Here is an 8,013-nt window from a genome sequence, read left to right on the forward strand (position 1 = left end):
AGACCGCGCGCCCGCCGCCCTCCGGCTCCCGGCGGATTTTCGTTGCCAAAGTTGCGTGGCTGCCTCGAGGGGGACGCCGCGCGGTCCACCGCCCCGGCGCCGCCGCCGCCCCTTCAGGCCGCCGCGCGGGAAGGCCCAGTCGGCGGCCCCGCTTTTTTACCTGTCGGGAGTTTTCGCGCGCGCACTCGCTCGATCGCTCGCTTTTCCCTTCTCGCGCTCGTTTTCTTTCTTTTCTTCTTTTCGTTCCCCCGTGCGGGCGCTTTTTCCGCTCGCGCCGCCTGCACTCGCCCGCTCGCGCCCTTCTTCCTGCTGGGCTCCGCGGAGCGGGGCGGCCGGCAGCTCTCCCCGCCCCCCTCCACCCGCGCTCCGGCGGAGGCGGCGGCGGCGGCGCTCAGCGCTCCGACTCATTCCAATATGGCACGGGCGCAGGGCGCATGCGCCCGCGCCCCCCCCACCATCCGCGCTCCTCCCGGCAGCCCGCGCCCCTCGCGCCGCACGCGTGGCGCCCCCCGGCCTGGCCTCCCAGAACTCGCCCGCTTGTCTTCCCGCACCGCTGGGCGGTTGCGGGAGGCGAGGCGGCTGCGGACTGGGGTCCTGGGGTGTCCAGCGCCGCCAGCTGCCCCAGCCCCACGTGCCCGCAGCCCACAACTTGCAGCGGACACCCCCGAGGCCGTGGCACAAGGCAAGCGGCGGCGCCTCCGGCCCCCGACGGCGCTGCGACCCCGCGCTGCCTGGCCCCGACAGGGAGACGCGCCCCCAGGGACCCAGCGCCCATCCTGTCCCTGCTCCAACCCACGAGGGAAGGGCCCCCGCGCCTCACCTCGGGTTGTGGACAGAGGCCAGGAAACCGGGTGGCGTCCCTGTGTAGATTTTGGCGGTCCGAGCCGGGGGAAGCGCGATGCTGTCGTCCGCACGTGACAGCCTCCGGCAAGATGGCATTAGCGGAGGAACGGACCGAGCGACAGCTGGATACCAGATCGGCGCGTGTCGCCGTGGGAGAGGGCTGCGTCCGCCCGCCTGGCCCACGTCGGAGACGTGGCGCGACCCTTGAGATCTGGGAAGGCACCCAAGTGCCCCCTGTCTGCGAAGTCAGACCCGGACCCCCGGCACACCCGATGTCTCTAGGCTTCCGCAGGAGGTGCCCTGTAAATCCGAGTTTTCCTGCCGCTCGGGGCCCCGGCGAGGGGGCACAAGACGGCTGCCGAATTCCGGCGGGAGTGCAGGGGGCCCGGGGTCGGGACAGAAGCTCGAAGGTGGCTACAAGCCAGCCCCGCAACCCGAGGTGGCCACGGGCGTTATGTTCCCCAAGCTTGCCCCTTCCCCAGCGAGGGCAGGTGCCAGTGGGACGCCCCTATCCCCACCTGCTCTGGAGAGTTCCATGCAGCAAGGAGTCCCTGCGCCGTGGAGACCCAGGAGTGCCTGGACTTCCGGGCCCAGGGAGGAGGTCTCCAAGAGGGCTTTGACGGCTCCTGCCTTTCGGGGAGGAGGAGGCGCCCCCACCGCAAGAAGGAGGTCTGGGGTGCCAAATGCGGCTCAAATCACTTCCTACTGACCTCAACCATCGCGCTGGAAAATATTACCCCACTTTACAGACAAGAGTTGCTCAAAGTCACGCTGCTGGCTAGATTTGAATCCAGTTTTTTTGTTTGTTTTTGTTTTAACTGCCACTGAAAAGAATAAGAAAACCAGGGAGAAAGAAACATGAAAAAAGAATAAAGTAGTATCCATAATACTACTACAAAATGCAACTTTTAACACATGAAACCTTCCGCTTATATGCACGTCTTTACATAGTTGCAACTACACATTCTCTTTTGTGTTTGCTACCATCGCTAACATTTTTCTTCTGTTCACACGATTCATTTTTAATGTGTGCAGGTATCCTCATCCATTCACTCAGTCTCTTAATATTGTCTATTTTGGTTCCTTGTAATTGTTTGCTAATGTGTATCTTAGTTCTGCACTTGGAACAAATTCCTGACAGTCGAATAACCAGGTGGAAGGTTAAGGAACAGCAAGGTGTTCTTGCCCCACAGTGCCATAGGGCTTCCCAAAGAGCTGCCCCACTTACTCTGCACCTCCCAGGAACAAGTGTAAAAGAGTTCAATACACATTTCTAAGCGTTGGGTACCATCATTTTTTCTCCCCTATTTTAACAGTGTCTATTGGTATTTCAAGGTTACTTCAGTATTTCTTAGATGACTTTAAAAAGAAATGTTTTTTCCATGCATTTACTATTCTGTATTTCCCTTTCTGTAAATGATCTGTTTATATCCATTCATCTTTTGGGGACTTGAACCTCTTCTAACATTGAATAAGCATTTTTTATGTTATAGATATTGCTCTTCTGTCATAAGTGATCCAAATATTTCCCAGTCCATTGTTCTTTTTTGTTTTATTCAATCTGTCATTCTGGTCCTTTGTGATTTTTTTAAATTGTTTCAATGCAGACAAACCTTTCTTCGACCCATCTGATAGTCTTATTTTCTGCTAGTTTTCTAAAACTTCATTTTACATCTAGTTCTTTGGTGATTATCCATGGCAAGTTCATTTTGCTGTGTGGGGTAAAATACAGATTTAACTAACCACCATCATCACCAGTTTTTATGCAGTCACCATTAATTAAATAATTCTTCCCTTATCCTTTGCTTAGTAAAATCTACTTTTATGCTAGGCTTTTGATTTTGGTTGGTCTATTTCTGAATTGTCCATTTCCTTTCACAGACTTTGGTTTAAGCAAATACCATGTGGATGTAAATATTGGTTCTTTAAAATAGGTTCTCACATCTGGCAGGGCTAGAATCCTCCTCATGGGGTCTTCTTTTATTCAGAATATCACTTGATATCCAGACTGGTTTAAGTCCGTACACATTTTAGGATAATCATACAGGGCTTAAGAGTGCTGGCTTTGGAGATGGGATCATCCAGGTTCAACACTCACCAGCCCTGTGACCTTGGCAAGTTGCTTATCACCTCTAGGCCTTATGGTCTTGGTCTGTAAAACGGGGATAAAAGTAACACCTGCCTCACAAGCTCAATGCCTGTCATATAGTGTATATATATATATACTCAGTAAATATCAGCATTGTTATTGATATTTTTCCCAAAAAAATGGGATTTTGCATGGAGTTACATTAAACCTATGAATTCATTTAAACAGATCAAATATTCTATAATATTTCATTTTCCCAACCAGGACATGTGCTATCTTTCCTCCAAATATGTTAAAACTCAGACAGAAGCGAGGTCCCTCGTTGACTCCAGCCTCTCTCTGTTGCTCACCTTCACGACCCCCTGAGGAAGAGGAAGAGCAGAAAGCCACAAGGAACAATTGAAAACTACCATTTAAGAGTCTGGCTCGTGCAGGGCCCCGTGTAGGTGTGGACATGTATGCACATGCAGGAAATCTTCTTTACCCTTTGCAACATCCCCCAGGGCAGGTCATGGCATTCTCTATGGACAAAGAGCAAACTGGGAGTTTCCAGGTCACTCAGTGAGAGCCAGAGCTAGACCACAAACCTGGTGGACCAGCCCCTCAACCCCTCTGCCACTTGGAATTTCGTATAGTAGTTATTCACAGAGGAGGCAATGCCAGAGGAGCATGGAGGAAACTGACTTCTGATCGTGGCACACCCCTGCTCAAAAGCCTCCCAGGGCTTCCCGTTGCACTTTGAAAAAGCCAAAAGACTTACTTTGGCCTCTGAGACTGGCCCTGGCCATCCTACAAACTCACCAGGCACCACTCACCAGTCTTGCTTGCTGCAGTTCACCTGTACCTATATCCTTTCCATCCCATAAGTATGACAAGCCCCTTCCCACCTCAGGACCCTTGCACACTCTGTTCCCACTGCCTGGGACACCCTCCATCCCACCTCATGCACCCACCTTCACATAGTTAGTACCATCTCACTGTCCCAGTATCTGTTTAAGAAGGTAGTCTCCTGGACTTCCTCCTGGTGGTGCAGTCGTTAAGAATCTGCCTGTCAATGCAGGGGACACAGGTTCGATCCCTGGTCTGAGAAGTTTTGACATGCCACAGCACAACTAAGCCCGGGCACCACAACTCCTGAGCCCGTGTGCCACAACTACTGAGGCCCGCAAGCCCTAGAGCCCATGTGTGGCAACTACTGAGCCCACACACGGCAACTACGGAAGCCCACGTTGTCTAGGGTCTGCACACATAGAGCCCGTGCTCTGCAACAAGAGGAGCCACCGCAATGAGAAGCCCACGCACCACAGCGAAGAGTAGCCCCCGCTCACCGCAACTAGAGAAAGCCCGTGCACAGCAACAAAGACCCAACACAGCCAAAAATTAACAAATTAAATAAATAAATAAATAAGAAGGTCTCCTTAGAGAAGTCGTCCCTGCCCACTCCACCTAACAGGTTCTCTCTCTCCCCACAATTGGTACCTATAATTTATCTGTATTTTTGTCATTTTGTGGGGTCTGTCACCCTTGTCTAATAACCCCACAGACATCAGTCCCCCTGAGGGCAGAGATGTGCCTGTTTCATTCACTATGAAGCTGGCCCTTTCCCTGAGAAGCAACAGGTTGATGAGAGGGTGGCTAGTGGGTCAGCTGGCAACATCTGAGACCAGAGGTTGGCACACCCATGACGTACCCTGGCTATTCCCAACTCAGTCTCCACTTCCTACTGGTTCTGGGGGTGGAGGCTATGACCTCCTGCCCTCACTGACCAAGGGGTCAGCGTGTGATCATTCCGTATGAACCCCCGTCCCCTGCTACTTCCAAGCAGTCCTACTCTCTGCAGGTGGGTGTCAACTCAGGGCCTTGTTCTGAATGAGAGCATTAGGGCCAGGCCTGGACTCTGGGAACCCACAGAGCCCTCAGCCAGGACGTGGGCCCATTTTCCACCCAAGAAGAACTTAAAGTTCTGCAGCCTCCCAGGCCCTGCTGTCAGCAGCCCTCCATTGCCACTGACCAGCCAGCACCCTTCAATCAGCCCAAGGGAAGCAAGTCACATGATGATGCCCTGTGGCTAATCATGCAAAGGATCAAGTAGACCACCACCAAAGAGTCCCTGCTTACACCATGCCACTCTCCATTGAAGCCCAGTTCACTATGCTGGCCCTGCTTCCCTAGGGGCACAGGCCACTGTCACGTGTCCCTTCAACACCTGCCTGGCTCCACCTCCACGTCTTGGCTCCTGTAATTTCACCCCGCCAGGCATCCCTCTCTCCTATACCGTGTTGTAAGGGAAAAAGAGCAGTGTGCTTGGAGGCACACAGCTTGGGGGTCAAGTCCAGATTTAGTCACTGTTTATTTATGAGACCTCCTTTTTTAAAATTTTTACTTAATGTATTTATTTTTATTTATTTATTCATTTTTGGCCACGCCGCGTGGCTTGCAGGATCCTAGTTCCCCGACTAGGGATTGAACCCGGGTCCCTAGCAGTGGAAGCACGGAGTCCTAACCACTGTACCGCCAGGGAATTCCCCAATAAGACCTCCTTTATGGGACACTTCATCTCTCTGGGCCTCAGTTTCCTCACCTCTATAAAAATGGGGATAAAGCCACCTATCTTGCTGGGTCCTGAGAATCCAAGGCAGTAATGTTCATAAACACTCTTTGCAAACTGCGAAGCACAACAGAATTATAATAATTGGCCTGGTCCAAAGCCACTTCCTGCAGGAGGCCTCCCAAGATCTCTCCACTTCCTTCTCTGTCTACGTAGGGCACTTAGCTTGCTTTTCCCCAGTCACCTACCTTGGGAAAAGCACAGGCTCACCAGACCCCATTTCCATCCTTGAGTATCACAAGCCCAGGGCTATGCACAATTCATTCCCAGGGATCCCTCTCTACCTCCACAGCTCTCTTTTCCCAATTCATGGAGGAAAACAAAATTAATGGGCACAATGTTCTCAGTTTTATATTATTGGGCCATGCAATTTTCCTAAGCCTTTTTGCCCCTTCAACTTCTTATCTGCTAACAAGAGTTTAAGGGCACAGAACTGGTGACCAAGAATACTCAGCAATGCAGGGAAAACAAGGCTGGCATTTATCTTTGGGGTGATGAAATGTTCAAAAATTAGATATGGTGATGGTTGCACAACTTCATGATATACTAAAAACTGCAGAACTGTACACTTTAAAAGGGTGAATTTTATGGTATATGAGTAATATCTCCATTTAAAAGTTGTATGAGAGAAGTCTGCAGTGACTGGTTCCGAGGACACAAGCCTGTAGCCCTTGGATCAAATGTGGCCCCAGGTGGTACTTTACTTGACCTGCACAGTGAGGTTTTTTTACAATACTTTTTTTTTTGGGGGGGGGTAATTTGCATAGAGTAAAATGCACCCATTTTATAAATGTGCAGTCTCTGAGTATTGACAGAGGTAACCGCGACCACAATCAAGATACAGAGCATTCCATCACCCAGAAAGTTCCTTCCATCCCCTTTCAGTGACTCTCCTGCCCACAGGCAACCACTGATCTGACTTCTTTTCTTTCTTTTTTTTTTTTTAATTTATTTGGCTGCATCGGGTCTTAATTGTCTCCATGGTTAGTGTTGTCTGTTTTTAAAAAATTCATCATAGAGTAATACCTTTTTGTGTCTGTTTTTGGGATTCATCCACATTGTTACATGTATCAGAAGATTATTCCCTTTTCCTCTGATGTTCAACCACTCCTTTATTTCAGGTTAAATAATACTATTTTAATCACACAGAATGCCCAAGGAATGAAGATTCAGCACCTCTCTTTTCTACTGGTCTTCAAAATATTGTACCCGTATCAGTGAATTTTTGAGCATATACCCTCCAGTATGTTTATTTATGTTTAAATCATTATTTTATACACACATACTATTATATCTAGTAAAATATTACATGCATTATAAAACATACACAATATATAGAAATTTTAAAAGGAAGAAGTAAAGGTAAGATAAATACTACTTTAATATAATTTTCATTTTGTTTATCAAAGGAGTATAATCATTTTGGCCCTCACAAATTATTATATTAAATGATTATTTTTAACAATATTAAAAAATATACATGAAAAATAATATTGTTTAAAAAAGGAATGGGATTAAAAATGCTTCTTTTTTTACACTGCTGAAGTATAATTGAAGTACAATAAACTACACATATTTAATTTTATAATCCGATTAGTTTTGACATATGAATATACCCATGAAAGCATCATGACAATAAAGAAAACAAATATTTTCATCACCCACAAAAGTTTCTTCATATTTCTTTGCAATTCATCCCTCTCTCTGCGAACATCCCCAGGCAGCCACTGATGTGCTTGTTCACTACAGTTTAGATTGCATTTTCTAGAATTTTATATAAATGGAATTAAATAGTTGGTACTCTTTTTTTTGCCTGTCTCCTCTCATACAACTTAATGACTTTGAGATCCCTCTATGCTGTTGCATGTAACAGTAGCTCATTCCTTTTTCTTACTGAATAGTATTCCATTGTATGGGTATATCACTATTTGTGTATCCGTTCCCTTGTTGATGGGCATTTGGGTTCTTTCCAATTTAGAGCTATTATGAGTAACGCTCTTATGAACATTCATATGTAAGTCTTTCTGTGGATGTGTGTTTTCATTCCTCTTTGTTAACAGCATATATATTATGTAATATATTAAATATAATGTACTAGAAATATTCCTAATTATTAATTAGTAATATAACATATGATCTATGAAAATATATAATAAAACAATATGAAATACTAAATGTATAGAGATATGTATGTGTGATATGAAATGTGTAATATGTAAATAAAATATAATTTATAGTATATAATAAAATGTAATTAATATAACATGTATTAAATATTTTGAATATATATAATAAATGTCCCATCAACAGTCATACACATTAAAAAGTATATATATATCACACACATACATATATATGTAAATACCTAAATACACATACACACTTTTATCTGATGTGTATGTCTTTGATAGGACATTTAGTCCTCATTCCCTGTGGTCCTCTACCCACCTGTTCTGAAAACCACATTAAAAAG

At 46.7% G+C, this 8,013-nt stretch overlaps 1 protein-coding gene across 1 annotated transcript in view; it reads right to left on the minus strand.

Moving 5' to 3' along the window:
• SFMBT1 (Scm like with four mbt domains 1) overlaps positions 1-300 on the minus strand; it is a 126,987-nt gene extending 126,687 nt beyond the window's left edge. Inside the window, exon 1 of the mRNA XM_024746267.1 lies at positions 161-300. The gene's annotated coding sequence lies outside the window, so the exon portion shown is untranslated. The remainder of the gene's footprint in view (positions 1-160) is intronic.
• Positions 301-8,013: the final 7,713 nt, after the last annotated feature.

This window comes from Neophocaena asiaeorientalis, unplaced genomic scaffold, assembly GCF_003031525.2.
Source record: "Neophocaena asiaeorientalis asiaeorientalis breed wild unplaced genomic scaffold, Neophocaena_asiaeorientalis_V1.1 scaffold251, whole genome shotgun sequence".
NCBI classification, from domain to species: Eukaryota; Metazoa; Chordata; class Mammalia; order Artiodactyla; family Phocoenidae; genus Neophocaena; species Neophocaena asiaeorientalis.